The following is a 16,934-nucleotide window of genomic DNA, read 5'->3' as shown; positions in this document are numbered from 1 at the left end:
CTATTGGTGAAGGCGAGTAGGGTGACTTGGTTAAGTCTATGATCTCTGATGTGCCTCTCACCGCCATGTGACAAGATTGAGAACTTTTCTTCGAGCACACCTTTTTCCTTTTTCTCGCAAGCACAGAATCTACTGCTAGTTTTCTTCCGTAAATGCACCAGAATCCAACATATTAAAGTTTGTTGAGCTAAATAATCTAAGTGAAGAAAATTTCATACAGCTGAAATTGAGCAGAGTTGCACATAAAAGATGAGATTTCTAAGTCTCAATTTTCCCATCTACGTGGGGACTAAAATTACCCATTTCGCCAGGTTTTAAGCACTAAACTATAAACCGATTATAAAACATTTGGGTCCAGTGCTGGCATATAAGAAGCGCTCATTCAGTTACTCCTAAGGAAGAACTGGGCGGGGCGGGGGGGGCGGGGAGACTATGTGGGTTAGAGTACTTGGAAAAAAATAAAAGCTTCCAAGGATCTGTTCGAAATACTGCGGTGAGCAGGGAGGGGTAGACTAAGAATTTCGATTGCGAAGCTAGGGTTAATGCTTTCAGCAGAGTCACTATTGCCTATCGTAAACCGTTATGGGCGGTGCTCACATAAGCGGGGTTCCATGGTGTAATGGTTAGCACTCTGGACTCTGAATCCAGCGATCCGAGTTCAAGTCTCGGTGGGACCTGTGTCATTTCTTCTCTTTTTCCCCTTGTCTCCTTTTTCTCTTCCGGCTCGCGTCATAGAAAAAACTGCCAGCCTAAATGACCCAAATAAATCTTGTCTGTGATATTTCTCTTGAGTTCCTAAAAGTCCCAGCACACCTGCATCTGGGCGTAAAGACAGAGATAGGATTTTATTTAGGTTTAATGCAATTTATTTTAAGGGGAAGAAAAGCAGAAGCATCAAAGTAAATAGAGGAGGAATCCGGCAAAAATTCTGTTCTCTGGGGCTACTAGAAAACAAACTCTAGTAAAAAGCAATAATCAACTCAAAGGTTTTTTTTTTTTTTTTTTGCACATTAAAAATATTGTTCGAAAACATTAAATATTTTAAACGTGGAACATAATTCTAATGGTATAGGAGGATATACAATTAATAGCAAATTTCTTTTCCGTTCATGACATTTAACTGCACAGTTTATACTCCATCCTCCCAATGGTCACTGAAACCAGCATATATAACCTTAAATTAGGTGACTTTAAAGAATACATAAAACTTAAAAAATTACGAAAACAAATCTGCAAATTTAACAGATTTCAGGGTCAAAATCTGGGAAAAATCCTTAATGATACTTTGATTATAATGTTAATCTGGTCGCTATGCCACCTACGAAACACCAGCTACGAGTGACCGCTGTTTCTTTAGTAATTGCGTTCTTTGTACAAGTTTTCTTCTTTTATATTTTTTTCATTTGTTCTTGTGCTGATTTGCATACCTCTTGGGAATATTGCTTTTAGCATAGTATTTCTTTTGGTTGAAGTGAGAGTTTTTTGTTTTTTTCTAGATTAGAAAGCTGCAGACATTTCCTGTGGAATAGGGGATGGGGTGGATTCCACTCCAGCAGGCACTCTTATTATAATACCACATTGTGTGTGTGAGATTTTTAAGTAAGTGTTTTTCTCACGACCTAGACATATTACTACCTCCAAATGTGTCCAAAATGTGGATTCTCCACTCCTACCATCCTCTACTGGACTTACCCTCTGCTTCCTCCCAATACAGTCCTTTGTGTAAATTGTTTACTCAAACATTCACAGGTTCTACTTCATAACAAAGGAGTTCTCTGAAGCTTCTGCTGCTAGATGCAAACACATTTCACTATTTAAAACCAGGCTGTAGATTTTCTCCCTCAGAGTATGTCACTAACCATTAAACACTATGCATTTCTGGAATTTTTGCAAGTATTGTACTGGGGAAATATGACTTATGGTCTTACTACACTCGTGTTGACCTTCACAGTATGTGGAATTCACTCTTCATCCCCCATCATTCATATAAATAGATTGCTTTAAGTTTGTTCAAAATTGAAGTTTGCTTTCTTCTTTCTTATATTCCCCCAAATTTTCATTTTCTTTCCTAGAGGAAAATGTAAAAGATGTCTTCACTACGCAACTGTAAAACCCTAAGTTTTTTTATCTCATACATCGATATCATCAGAAAATTGCATAGGTGAATTGAAATTAGAAAATTGAGAGAAGAGATTGTTAATGCATATTTTCTCTCTGCTCAAAAATTGGTAGCCACATTTGATTAAAACCTATCAACCTATGGATTATTCTAATTATCATCGAAGGGAAGTGGGAGCATTCTTTCCCTGTCTGGTTTTTCTTATTAAGCCTAGGAGGACCCAGCCTAATGTAGGAAGAAAGAAGGCATGGACTGAAGTAGATTAGTATATGAACAGAGAAAGCAGAAACTTAGTTTACCCACAGCCAATGCCAATCGCTCCGTATATATCGATGATAAAAGCTGCCATAGGAAAAAAAGTTAAGTATTTTCTGTTCCCCAGAAGAAAAAGAGTTTACATGCATTTGTGTATAATCCTCCCTCTAAAAATTCAAGTCTTACCAGCTGGATTATTTAAGCTCTCTGGCCTTCCTTATTGATTCTATTAAGAAAAAAACCAGGTGTTTCTTTCAAATGTGATCAGAGTCATTTTTGTAATGTTCTCCTATCAAAAGTATTGCCACATACAACAACACCATTTTAATGTCTGTATTCTAGAATATTCTATGCATAGATTATTTTATTGTCTGTAAACTAAACATACCTCGCTGACAAGATTAGACATTTTCTGTACAGGGATTGTCCTAAAATAGAATTTATCATGCTAATGACCATAGATCAGCTCAAAATTCATTCATCTCACACCAAACTAGTGATTCCATTTTAGATTGTTTTAGTGTACTTCATTACCCATATGTTAGATGCTGTCTCGTTGTGAGATGAAACTCAAAGAGTTTGGTCAAAATCAGTGTCTCATTCCTATCCCAAAAGAATTTTGATGTATTGAGTCTCAATTTTAAAGTTAAGAGGTAAAACAGCATTTTGTCACAAGAGATGTGTGGCTACAGAAGCAGCCTACAGCTTCCAGAAGTTGGCCTGGCACCCAGATATAGGCCATGTTGCTCTCCTATTGAACATAAGCAATCTCACAGAGTACAAATAACAGGCAAAGTTACTCCGAGACCATAATAAAGGAAGAAGAAACAAGGTCACTTCATGTTTTTATCTAAGAACAGACAAAAACAATGTCTCTGTGCCAGCCACAGAGTACCAAATATCCCTCTTTCTCAGCTAAAATGAGTGACTGTCACTTTGTTTTTTTAACCAGTTACAACTTTATCCTTGCTGTAGTTTGCCTGCCTATAAATAAGATTAATTAAGAGACCCAGTCATAGAATAGCTTCTGGCTTCTGACAATATCCAATCTAGAGCTTCTTATTCCCTCCCCTAAATCACCCAACCAAAGCCTGCATCCTAGAATAGGTTCTTCCTAATACCCTCTTACTCACACACTTCACGATTCCCCATAGTATGCACATTCCTATCCTGCAATGAATAATAAACTGAATTTATTTGACTATAGGTATATTCCTGTGGTCTTTGGCTAGAGGAAAATGATACTATCCACAAAATATCAAAGGGTTCTAATTTGTTTTTGGAATTCAAACATAGACACTTGAGTTCATTGTATTTCACAGTTCAGGGCACATTACCATTATTGGTCCATGTAAGATCCCTTTTTTGACTTAATAATTGATTGACATTTTCCATTTCACACCATAACAATCCATGCCTTCTAATTATAGTAGCAACTATTTTACTACTTAGTATGTAACTTTTTATTTGAATATTTTCTTGTGAAATATGCAATTTTGTTTGCATGTTTTCATTTTGTATAAATGGTAAAGTATTCATACATAATTTTTACACTTAATCTATTGCTTCTACTTCCTATATGATACTTCAGTGTGTGCATACACACAAATTTTGTTTATCAACTCACCAAGTTCTGGACAAATTGGCTAAGAATCTTACCAATATAAATACCACTGCATTGAACATACTCATAGACAGCTTCCTATAGGCTTGTTGGGAAAGTTCACTGGGATTTGTATTTTATTTAATTGGATGGTGCCAGATTTCTATTCAAAATGACTCCATAAAATTCCAACCGGCATTTCGCAAGTACTTGAATATCCCTACAACATTGCCAATACTTTGAAAATTTTTGTCATTCTAATGTTTATCCATTTAAAGGGTATCAAATGATACACATAGAGTTTCAGTTATACTCTGTCCTATAGGGTCGCTATGAGTCAGAATCCACTCGACAGCAGTGGGTTGGTTTTTTAAGTGATACACAGGCATAAGCAGATTGGGACAATTGTTAAGCACCAAGACCTTGGAGCCAAAAGTACGCAAAGTTCAAGTTCTGACATTGTTTTACCCTGTGTCTCAAAGATTACAATGATTTTAAGCACCTGTAGAAATTTTAGGTTATCTCATTCGTAAATTGGTCTGTGTAAAGACCTCTCTTTGACTGATTGACTCTTCCTTGTCTCCATAATGGACTCCCTCCCTCCAATCTCTCTCACAAAGGCAATTTTAAACGTATGTAACATTTACATTTTTACTAAAATGTATCCCTGCAAAAGAGATATTAGTATTATATGTACAATTAATTTTACTTTACCTGAATAATGTTTAGCTATCTATCTCACTTTCCTTCTGAAATTTTCAACATATCTTTTGGATTCAGCCATATGTACGTACCTATTCCTTTTCGATACTGCATAATACTTCCTGGTGTGAATCCACTTGTCTTTGGCACAAAATACAACTTAGCTGAATACGAAATCTTTGACTCACATTATGTTTCCTTAAGTTTCTTGTAAGTATTTTCCACTCTCTTGAAATTGAATATTAACCTAGAAAGAGCTGTTTCCAGGGCAATTTTCTTCCCCAAAGGTGATTTTTTTATTGGCTCTCTAAATGATTATTCCTTCATTTTCAAAGTCAAGTAATTTTACAAGAAAATATCCTGGTCTGACCAGTTGGGATCAATTTTTTCTTGTAAACTTTATGTTATACTTATCTCCTTTCCTATAGTCCACATCTGTAAGTCTTTTTCTCTAGTTAATGCTATCACCTTTTTATGTTGCCCTATTCCTGCCATCTCTTCTTTCTCACCCAGAACTTTGCTAACATCTTTCTTTATTCTGTATGGGAACTAAACTCATTAGCCTCTGAATCTACTATTTGTTTCTTCCAATCATTTGTGAAGCCCACAGAAACACTTTTTTTTTTTTTTTAAATTTTTATTAAGCTTCAAGTGAACATTTACCATTCCAATCAGTCTGTCACATGTAGGTTTACATACATCTTACTCCCTTCTCCCACTTGCTCTCCCCCACAGAAACACTTTTGTCCCCTGAAAGTACTGGAGGAGACAAGGAGTGTTGACAAAAGAATTTTCTCTGGCATCTCTGTGCAACAGAATTGAGGCATTAATTTTTACTAATGTAATTTGAACTAATTTGTGGTTCTTAGCTCTGCAGATTTCTAGACATCTCACTTCCTTCCAACATGTGTGGCATACCGCCAATTTCTCTCCATCTCTGGGCCAAGATAGTTTTTTTCTTTTTCTTTTTTAACCTTTCTCTAAGTAGTCTTGGATTCTGCACCCAAATCCTGTTGATTAAAAAAGTCTTTCTGAGAATCAGGCTCTGGGACCCAGGGGCTGAAAAGATCTAATGTGTGGAGACCTCTTTATAAACTGTTAAGAAACACACAGCTCGAAAACAAGTAATAATAATCCCTGCACTGGAGATAACAAAAGCCCAGGCACTAGATAGGCAACAACACCACACTCCAGGCTAAATCCAGCAGGTTAAATCATACCACTGGTGGCCTGATAAGGAAATTGCCAAAGACTCCATTTACCATGGAGGAGAAATCCAGAACAACAAACCGACTCTGAATGATAGAGACAGGTTGTGGTGTTAATCCCTAGCACAGGCAGAAGCAGACTGGGACACCAGCTGAGCACCAGGCCTTGGAGACAAAAGCATGCAAGGTTCAAGTTCTGACCTGCAGCTCTGTAGCTCTGTAGCTCTGAAGTCTTGGCTCCACTATTTCTGTGGACTCTAAACCCACCGACCCCCTAAAAAGGGACTCTATGGTCTGTAAAATGAGCATGTGGTGAGAATGCCACAAATTAAAAGGCATGTAAAAACCTTTGGAATGGTGACATATAATAAGGGTTTGAAAAATAGGATCTGCTCTGTATCAGTTTTGTATACTAAGAAATTCAACCCTGAATATGCAAACAACTTGATAATTTTAGGGATATCCCTTGTGGAATGTATGAAAACCTGGGTTCACAACTCTGTCTAGATGTCCTCGATTTAAGTAGATTTCATCCTTTGTCCTCAAGCAAACTAATTTTCAATTTCTTAATCTGTAAAATGGGGAAAAAATTTTATGTGATTGGTACTTAACTCATGTCTTAGTACGTCTTAAGTACTCCAAAGAAAAATCCGTCAGTGCTACTGCCTTCTGTGTATCCTGACAGCCCTTGACTTGACAGTGGCTAAGAGGGTGCCACCTCAGCGCTAGTACAGCAGGAGAGGCAGGAGTCTGACAGGATGTTAAGAGATTCGTGCTGGCTATGACCTGAGGCATTTAACGAAGTTTAGGAAATTGTCCTTGGTAGATTATGCTAATTTTAAGGTAGGGTCCACAGAATGTCTTGAGGAAGTCTCCAAACACGGGGAAAGAGGCCGCTGTCTGATCTTACGGATGGAGGATGAGCGTTGGAGAGGAACAACTGGAGTGCAGGAACTTGGGTTGATTGTGGCTAAATGACTTGAGAAACCTCAGGAAGGTCACACAACGTTGGTGGTAAAACCGTAGTCGGCAGGATTCGAACCTGCGTGGGGAAACCCCAATGGATTTCAAGTCCATCGCCTTAACCACTCGGCCACGACTACTCACCGTTCGGTAGTCTTAAGGACCGAGGTGAACAAATAACGGAAGAACGGAGCTTTCACAACTAATACACTGACAACAAAGAATTTCATAGTTTTGTCCAGGCCTCTGATGAATGCAAAAGCTCATCAAGAGCAAATCCAGAAACAGTGGATGATGTTGCAATTTAATAAATGGCGCCTCTTTTTTTTAGACAGGCGACTAGACCTTCCGGGAAGCTCGTCCAGTAGCCGCTGATACCCGCGGACATGCGCGCTCACACCGAATTCTCAGAAACAGGCAGAAAGAAAGACTTAAGTCGACAGTTCTCTCTAAACAACATCAGGCTTGTGAATGCCAATGGTAGAAGGACCGGCAATGAAGAGTACGTACTAGAACGGGGTCACCAGCGTTTGCCTACGAAGTTAAAAATCTAAATCAAGAATCTCTTCCAGGGCCTGAAAGTGACTTGCCTCTCCAGAGGAAGGGTTAAAACCGGACTGGAGCGGGGAGTGAGGCGGGAGAAGGGGGGGGCAGTTTCTGTTCTAACTAGAAAGGACCATGCTGGGAAAGTCTCCGACCACTTCAGGGAAAGGTGACTCCAGTCTGTCCTGATGAAGGACCAAGATCGTTCACAAGAAAGGGAAGTTCTCGGCCACCTGAGGCCCGGGAAAAGGGAGGAACTCAGAAAACGGGCTTTTCCAAGGACCCGAATTCCGTGGGAGGATATTCTCTGTCCCTCCCAAAGCACAAAAACCAAAGAGAGATGAAAGCACGTAAATGTCAGAATAAATTCAGCGAAATTAATAGGGTTGATTTTTGAGTCAGAGACCGTATGGTTTGCATCAGATTTCATCTTACGGAGATGTCAACCAAAACCCCAAAACCAAACCCACTACTTATAGCGACCCTATCACCAAAAAAAAAAAAAAAAAAGAACAACTCAGTGCCGTCGAGTGCGACTCACAGCGACCCTACAGGACAGAGTAGAACTGCCCCATAGAGTTTCCAAGGAGCGCCTAGGCGGATTCGAACAGCCAATCCTTTGGTTCGCAGCTGTAGCACTTAACCACTACACCACCAGGTTTCCATAGTGACCCCATAGTATCGCCATCATTGTTTCTAAGGAACATTCTGGCTGTACTTCTTCCAAGACAGATTTATTCGTCCTATAGGATTCGCTCTGTCCTTGGAAACTCTATGGGGCAGTTCTACTCTGTCCTATAGGGTCGCTATGAGTCGGAATCGACTCGACGGCAGTGGGTTTGGTTTTGGTTTATGGGTCACTATAGGACAGTTTTTTTATAGGACAGAGCAAACCCTATAATAGGACGAATAAATCTGTCTTGGAAGAAGTACAACCAGAATGTTCCTTAGAAACAACGATAGCGATACTTTGGACATGTTTTCAGGAGGAATCGGTCCCTGGAGAAGAACATCATGCTTGGTAGAGGGTCAGCGAAGAAGAAGATGACTCTCAGCAGTGACACAGTGGCTGCAACAATGGGTTCAAGCATAAGAACGACTTTGAGGATGGTGCAGAACCCGTTCTGTTGTACATGGGGTCGCTGTGAGTAGGAACCGGCTCCACAGCACCTAACAACAACATGGGACAGAGTAGAACTGTCGCCTAAGGTTTCCAAAGCTCAATCTTTATTGCCTATTCTTTTACCAACACCATATTTTTTCAATTACTGTAGCTTTAAAACGTGTCTTGGTATTTGGTAAAGTAAGTCACCTGAATTTGTTTTTCCCTTCCAGGTTGTCTTGGCTATTTTAGGCCCTTTGTTCTTTCATATTTATAAAAATTAAATTGTCAAATTTCGCACAAATGCTGGCTTATGAATACCCAACCCACCCAGTGCCTTCAAGAATAGAAGTGCATAAAGTCTACAGACCAATTTCATAGAGGATCAACTTTTTGACAACGCTGAGCATTCCACTCAACGAATATAGTACATGTTGATTAACTCGATTCTTTTTCAGTCTGTCTTAATAAGTTGTTATATTTTCCTCTATGGTGGTAATATACATCTTTTACTATATTTATTTATATGTATTTGATGTTTTAGGTGATATTTAAATGATATTTATTTGCATTTTAATTGCTTTCTGTTTTATGGAAATATAATTTATTTTTTATATTGGCCATATATCTAATGGCCTTGCTAAATTTACATATTAATTCACTTATAGATTTGTGCAAATAAATTTTTTTTCATTTGTACCTCTGTTTATTTTCCCCATACACAATAATACAATGTATGAATCTGACAATTTTTCTTCTTTCTTTAAAAGCCCTGTATCATTTATTTCTTTTTCTTGCCTTACTGTACCAACTGGATCCTGCAGTAGAATGTTGAACAAAAATAGTGAAACTGGGTATCCTCGTTCAGCCTTGTACCATAAATATGATGTTTGCTGTAGGGTTTTTTTTTTTCCCCTCCTTTTATTAGGAAAGTACTCTATTTTTAGTTTACTTTGAGTATTTTAAATTTATAAAACAAGGATGTACTTTACCTAATTATTTTCTATACATATTGAAGTTATCTTATAATTATTCTTATTTATTCTATTAAAGTGGTGAATAATTTCTGAAATTAAATATGTAATGATATGCTTCTGTCTATATACACTATCTTATACACACATTTATTGTGTTTATTTGTTTTACTAATTTTTTGTTTAAGACATTTGCATCTAAGTCATGTGTGAGATTGGACAAGTAATTTTTCTTTTTATAATATCCTTACCAGCTTTTGGTGTTATGATTAGCCTGGATGCATAAAATTATGTTAATAGACCTGCCATTATTATTTCTGATTTTTTTTATTGTTAATTGTTTCTGCTTTCTTTAAAATTTTTTAAATCAAATTTTCCAGGAATTTATTAACTTTAGTAGTATTTCCGTATAACAGAGTTTGGCTTTGTTAGTCTGCTAGGTGTCTGCCTCCTTTGCCTCTTTTGTATGGTGTATTGTAAAAAAAAAAAAAAATTATCGTAGGTAAGCACTTTCTTCCTATCATCATCTACAATTCCATTCTACTGCAAAATTAGAGTTTTTATTTTCATTTGTGATTTCCACATTATCTCTGCCAATAAGCTGCTAGCCAGAAGCAGTTTCCTCAAACTCTTCCTTTGTGGGCTGTATTTTTGTGCAAGTTTATGGAGTCGAACTCCATACAGAATACAACCGCCCTTACAGAATAGAACTGCGCCATAGGGTTTCCAAGGCTGTGATCTGTACGGAAGCAGATTGCTACACCTTTCTCCCATGGAGCAGCTGGTAGGCTCAGAACCACTGACCTTTCCCTTAGCAGCCAAGCACCAGGGTTCCTACGGATCCCTCCTAGTGGATACTAATCTGCACAAGGTCAGAGGGCATGTCCTTTACCTGTTTATCTTTGTTTCTACAACACCAAGAGCATTATCTGGCTTACCACAACATTACTGAAACAACCAATATTTGTTATAAGAATGGCCTTGAAGGAGCTTTTAATATAATGTTTGGTTCAGTTTCTTCATCTCCACAATGGACACTAATATGTAAATATTATATAACATAATGATTTACACCGGTATTTCATATTTAAGAGTTCTATAAGTTTTTCTCAGTGAATAAAGCAAGTCCCAAGACGGCTGAGTATATGAGTAATTAGAGAAAACCAAGAAATGGGAATTATGAGTTTGGGGGTGGGGGCAGGGGTGGGAAGGGGTAGATATTTTCTTACTATTGTTTTTTTTCTGAAGGGTTTCCAGAATATGCATGCAGATGTTCCTAACTAAAGATTTATTTCCAAGAGAGATAAATACAGATGGGAATTTTAGATTCCAATCAATAACACTAAACACAATGAAGAACGGGGCTTTAACTATATCATGAAGGAATGACTTTTCAGGGTAGTCCCATGGTGTAATGGCTACACTCTTGGCTCTGAATTCAGTGATGCAGGTTCAAATCTCTTGGTGAATCTGTTTCTTTCTCAACTTTATTTTGCTGAGGTTTTTTTTTTTTTATTTTTGTCTATATAAAGGTTAAGGGGGTTTCAGGCAGCTGCAGCCTGTTTTGTAAGGAAGGGAAGAAGGGTCAAAAGTAAATACTGGACAAAAAAAAAAAAAAAAAAAACCACTGCCATGGAGTGGATTCTGACTCATAGCAAGCCTAGAGGACAGAGTAGAACTGCCCCAAGGGGTTTTCAAGGAGCACCTGATGGATTGGAACTGCCAACCTTTTGGTTAGCAGCCATAGCTCTTAACCACACCACCACCAGGGTTTCCAATACTGGGCCAGGACAGCAAAATTTCCCTGTTTCTTTGTGACTAGAAAACCAGGTCTAATAAAAAGCAATAACTAACTGGCATAAAGTTTATTTTCCTTGCACATTAAGAATTTCATTTTATAAACTGAAATATTTTAAAAATAGTAAGTACCGATCATAGAAAACTCAGGTTATATTGAAGTATATTTAGTGAAAACTAAAATCTCCCTTCTACTGTATGCTCAGTGATGAAATTTCTATCCACAGCAGCAAACTTGTAGAAATCAGGCTTGGTATAATCTTCCAGAGTTATAACATAAATGTGTGCTCAATCTTCTTTCCACTCTCTTTTTGTACCATTGGTAGCAAATCTGTTTGCTTCTTGGTTATTTCTTTCCCCTAAAAGTATGTCCTGGAGTGCATTTCCTATCAGTACATAGAAATGCACCATTCATTTTAACAACTGCAGAATCTTCCACTATATGAACTTTCCAAAATTTGTTTAAAAAGTAAAAAGCTAAGGATCATTTAGAGTTTTTCAAGTCTCTGCTATAACTCATGATTCCTCAGGGAATGTTAGTTGTGGCATAGAACCCGTGGATCCCCATCAGAGGCTGACAGAGAAGAAAACTGGCCTCTTGAAATGTCTCTTTCCATCGACCCATCAGAATAAGGTGTCCTACCAGTTCTGATGGTAAAGTGTCACTTGACAATTCAGCGCAACAGCATTATGGCCATCTAAATGACGTCAAAGAGTAAGAAACACTGACAGGAAATACACTTTCTGATACAAAACGTGATCTTGTGAAGAGTTAAACTTCACTACAGCTACTTTATGCTGAGGAAAAAGTCTGGTGCTATGTAGTCGTGGCCGAGTGGTTAAGGCGATGGACTAGAAATCCATTGGGGTTTCCCCGCGCAGGTTCGAATCCTGCCGACTACGATCCTGTGCTCTTTGGGAAGATAATTTACTGGCATGTTACCAGTCTGAAAGTTTGGCCGAGTGCTTCTCAAAACAGAGGTTATTATTATTATTATTTTAAGTAAGTTCGACCGCAGTCCTAATGGTGTTTTCTTTTCCTCTAAGAAGAGCCCAGGCTCTGGCTATGTCTTTGTGTTTTCTGCAACCGAAACCCTGCTTGAAGGCAGCCCTTTCCTAAAGGAAAATGTTGTTATGAGTGTTTGCGTCTTTGCGGGATTGTTCTCTTATCAGGACTTTCTCCAGTCATGTCCGTCCCTATCCACATTGAAAAGGAAGTTTCAAATACAGGTGAAAGCCAAGACTCATAGCAGTGGTATCCAAGATGGGAGCTCGAATTGCGTATTAAAAAGCAAACTATTACACAATTAAAGAAATTAAGGCAATTTTCTTCGTAATCCAGTCAAAAAGCGTCAATGACCTCATGCCAAGTTGGCTTGTCCTGGGGTCCAAGATGGTGGTGAAGCGAGAACGAGAAAATCGAGGTGAGATTTTGACGCATTCTGGACTCAGACCCAGCCCCGGCTCAGGTGCAAAATCACATTGCATGAGGAACAAAGTATGGATCAGTGTATTGACCAAAGGAAGGCTTACCACAGGTGAATACCTTCATGGGGATTATTAGGAGAATTTGGCCAGTCACTGCCTTGACAGTTTAGTGGGACTTTGTCCTTACATCTGTTTTGAAGAGTTGTCATACTTTATTGCATCGCATCCAAGAATACTTTAATAAGTTTTTGCAAACACAGTTCTGGTCCTGATCATTGATCAAATACCAGATTCCAAATAAAAAACTTAGAGTTGCAAAATCACCCGCAGGGAAAACACGACTTGGCCCTGTGTGCTGAGGCCTGAGCTTTGGGAAGATGAGCATGTTCTTTCTTTGTAAAAACTCTTCATTGTTTTTTGAATTACTTTTTGCTGCTTTATGAATTTAAAAATTGACTCTTTATTGCCGTCCACGTATCCAATACCTTTCTAAATGCATACATTAAAAAGTTCATCTGTAGGTATTTTCGCATTTTCCAGTAGAGATTTCGATCACCTTTCTATTCAGCCTCCACTGTCCCGGACCTGTAAGTGTCTCAGTTTAGTGTCTCAGACTGTATTGTGAAGGACCCACACCCCATGAGCCCTCTGAGAAAAGAGAGAGAAGGTCAAAGAACTGGTTTGACTAGGATCTTAGCTTTGGGTCTGGGTGCACTTTTGGCCTCCTAATTTACAAGATTGAAGTTAATGAATCATTTGGCCTCAATTCAAAGGTGATATTTCTTAAGCAGCCTCCTGCTTAACTACAGTTTGGTGATTCCGAACCTTATTGGTTAAATTAGGTTATGACATGAAGGGGAGTTCAAAATGAAGGGGATTCCTACCTTGTCACTCATGGTCTTCCACAATTCCTGTAATCTCCCTGACATGGTTTCCACAATTGTATGTTTTGTGCCAGAGCATCTTTCTGTGATAGAGTTTATATGTTTTATTCTATATGCCTTGGGATTTTGAATATGTCCCCCCCTCCCCCAAAAAAAGTTAAGAATCTCTTTCCTGATAAAACTTTGTGACGTGAGATGGGACAGAGAAGAATTTTCCAGCTGCTTTTTGTTGTTTTGGGAAATGCATAAAATACTATGAGAGAATAGGCGGAGTCCAAACAAGTGTCTTCTAACTGTTGCAAACAGTTTTTCTGACATGGGCCAAGCATCTGTTTTCCCAGTGACAAGCCTACCCTCATCACTGTACCAGGGAGGAAAGCTTTTTTAGAAATGGCTGAGCTCATTACCATGGCCCATGTAAATTGCTGATCTTCACAAACTAAAGCAGATACATGTGCACCTAAAGCAAATGACTTTCAAGACCTTGCCTGAGCCATGCTGCTGATCCCATTGCCAGACTTATTATTTCTATCTTCTTTCATGCTGTTGCTCCTCAGAATCAAGCACCTTCTCTAACAATCAGGGGCCACAAGCTATCCCTCTACTGTGCACATCATATATGTGGGATGTGGTAGACTCATGTTTTCTTCCAGTCAGTCTCTCTAATATTCATCCACCTAGAAATTACAGTTTTCATTTTTATCCATGCATTTCACTGCATTTGTACCGTTATGCCAGCCACAAGCAGTTTCCCCAAACTCTTCCTGTGTGAGCTTTATTTTATTTATGTTTTTAGAGTATCCCTCCTGGTAGGCACTGATCTCCACAAGAGCAGGGACTGTGTCTTTTTCTTGTTTACTTTTGTGCTTGTAGCACCAAGCACAGCACCTGACCCACCACAAAAATGTAATACCATTTGTAGAAAGAATGGCCTTGATGGAGCTTCTACTCTAATGTATGTTTCACAGGCAAGAGCTTAGATAGCTAGCTACCGTTGAATCAACTCCAACTCATGATGACCTTATGTATAACAATGAAAATTTGCCCAGTCCTGTGTCATCCCCTCAATCAGTGGCATGTCTGAGTTCATCATTTAAGCCATTGGGCCAATCCACCTCACTGAGGGACTGCCTCATCCCACTTCAGCAAACATGATATATTCCTTCAGTAATTGATCCCGCCAGATGACGTGTCCAAAGCAAGCAAGTCAGATAATATCCTATTGTGATCCATAAGGTTTTCATTGGTTAATTTCTGGAAGTAGACTACTAGGACTTTCTTCTTAGTCTGTCTTAGTCTGGAAACTCCACTGAAACCTGTCCACCATGGGTGATCTTGCTGTTATTTGAAATGCTGATGACATAGCTCCCAGCATCACAGTAATATACAAGCCACCACAGTATGACAAACTGACAGCTAGGTAGTGGAGCAAGAACCTAGATCAGTTATTTTCCATACATGAACCCCTTGGTTATTCAGTTCAAATTCCTTCTCATCTTAACTCCTCTTTCTAGGTCTATATTCTCCCTTAAAACAGCTCTGAACTTGTCAAGAAATGGCTGCTTACAGGACCATTGACTATTGCTGGGTTCCGGAAATTAGCCGATTTACTGAAGCAAGATAAATTGTATGTGTTATGTTGCAAGCTCTGGTTTCTAAATTTCTTTTGGAGAAATTCCTTCCTTCGTCTACATTCTTGTTCTTAATTCAAGTGAGAATAGACTAACACTTGATTCACTAGATCATACATATTTACATATTTGTTGCAGAGAGCCCACAGCCTGTCACAAAGGGCTTCCTTTAAGCAAGTGTTCACTACAAATGTATTGGATGGAATTAAATTTAAAATTTACTGTAAACTGAAACTAATGTTAAAAGTGCTCTTTGTATGTTTTTCCGCTTGAGACTGCTGGTAGAAACGGTTTGACACCTTTGTTTAACATAGTTTTTTTTTTTTTTAATTCCAGGTCTCAGGAGGTTTTTTGTTTTCTACACTCTCCCTCTAAGTGGGCAAGTGGACTGTGAGAGAGAGAAGGCAGAGATATTTTCCTCTGTTAATCCAGTGGCTGCTATCCTTAAATCACAGAGCACACAGTCCTTTGTGCAGCACAAATTTTTACTGAGTAGTCATAGCCATCTCATTCAACTTGGGAGTGTCTCCTCCCATTGTATTAAAAAACATTCACAAAGCAATAAAATTGTCTTTGCACTACGGCTGTGAAGCCCACTGGGGTCTAATTGGGTAGGTTCAAATCCTGACACCTGTGATTCTTTAGTCTTTTGCAAAGACCATTTCTTTCTCCCTGCAGCCCTTCAGGTTGACAGTCCGAGGTTGCTCCTCTCTCCTGCTTTTCCCTTGTCATCATTGGAGTAATTATGATCAGTTCTTGATGTTTCTTCTACTGTTCTTGGTACCAAAAAAATTTTGTTGCAGAAAAGCCGGGAAGAGGTTCATGGTAATTGCTCAAAAAGAGCCTAGAACAGTGTTTTCATGTAAGGATTATGTTCCAAACTCTGTTAGAAAACAGCTCTCTATAAAGCCTGAAATATGAGAATAGTATTTTAAGGCTGTATATTCTCAAAAGAGTGGAGTGGTGGAGCCCATTCCAAGAAATTGAAAGCATCTGCTGGTACAAGTATTTTTTTCTTTATAAAGCCCTCAAAATGGCCAGATCTGGGTAACACGCCACACCAAATGAAGTCATCCACTAAGTTACACCCTAAATTCACCTCTTCTGTCCCATTGATGACCTTCATTGTTCTGCGTTCATTGATAGATTCTCCAAAATCTTTACTTGTCTATTTTGGTCCCTGTGATGTCTTTAGGCCCAAAATCAGAGTCTAGATTATATTTAGCACTCGGTAAAAGAAGTCTTGAAAATAAGATGTTTGTCCAGAGTACATTCCAGGAGAACAAGTTTCTGCAAAGGTTTTTTACTGTGTGTGTGTGTTTTTTTTTTAAATCTCTGGAAAGTCTCTTGATGCATCTGTGGGTATTCTTTTGATCATGTTCTGTATTTAGTTTTTAGGAAATCATAGAGTGTAAAATATTGATGTTCAGATTAAACATTTAATGTAGTATCAATAGAGATATTACAAAGTTTTCCTAGTCATTTTATGAACATATGGAATCGTTAGCATGAACTAACTGAGGCCATGATAGCAAGGAATGTTAGCATCATTCCAAAGTGTTGCCTTGTAAGCAATTGCTTTATTTGCTTTTTTTTCTTTTTCTGCTGTCTCTGCAAGTTTGGAGATCCAGGGCAGGACAGGAAGGAAGGAAGAGAAGAAGAGAGGAAGGAAGAAAAGGAAAAGAAGGAACCCTTTGTGTGATAGTTCTTCACATACAATCTAGG

General features: G+C 38.5%; 3 non-coding genes across 3 annotated transcripts; 2 read left to right on the top strand and 1 right to left on the bottom strand.

Moving 5' to 3' along the window:
• Window positions 1-605: 605 nt before the first annotated feature.
• TRNAQ-CUG (transfer RNA glutamine (anticodon CUG)) lies at window positions 606-677 on the top strand. The gene has a single exon. It is a non-coding gene; the product is annotated as a tRNA-Gln (tRNA).
• A 6,231-nt stretch (window positions 678-6,908) lies between these two features.
• On the bottom strand, window positions 6,909-6,990 carry TRNAS-UGA (transfer RNA serine (anticodon UGA)). Its single transcript has one exon. It is a non-coding gene; the product is annotated as a tRNA-Ser (tRNA).
• Window positions 6,991-12,087: 5,097 nt separating this feature from the next.
• TRNAS-AGA (transfer RNA serine (anticodon AGA)) lies at window positions 12,088-12,169 on the top strand. The gene has a single exon. It is a non-coding gene; the product is annotated as a tRNA-Ser (tRNA).
• Window positions 12,170-16,934: the final 4,765 nt, after the last annotated feature.

Source organism: Elephas maximus, chromosome 1 (genome assembly GCF_024166365.1).
Source record: "Elephas maximus indicus isolate mEleMax1 chromosome 1, mEleMax1 primary haplotype, whole genome shotgun sequence".
Lineage (NCBI taxonomy): Eukaryota > Metazoa > Chordata > Mammalia > Proboscidea > Elephantidae > Elephas > Elephas maximus.
This window is presented reverse-complemented; position numbering and strand designations above follow the sequence as displayed.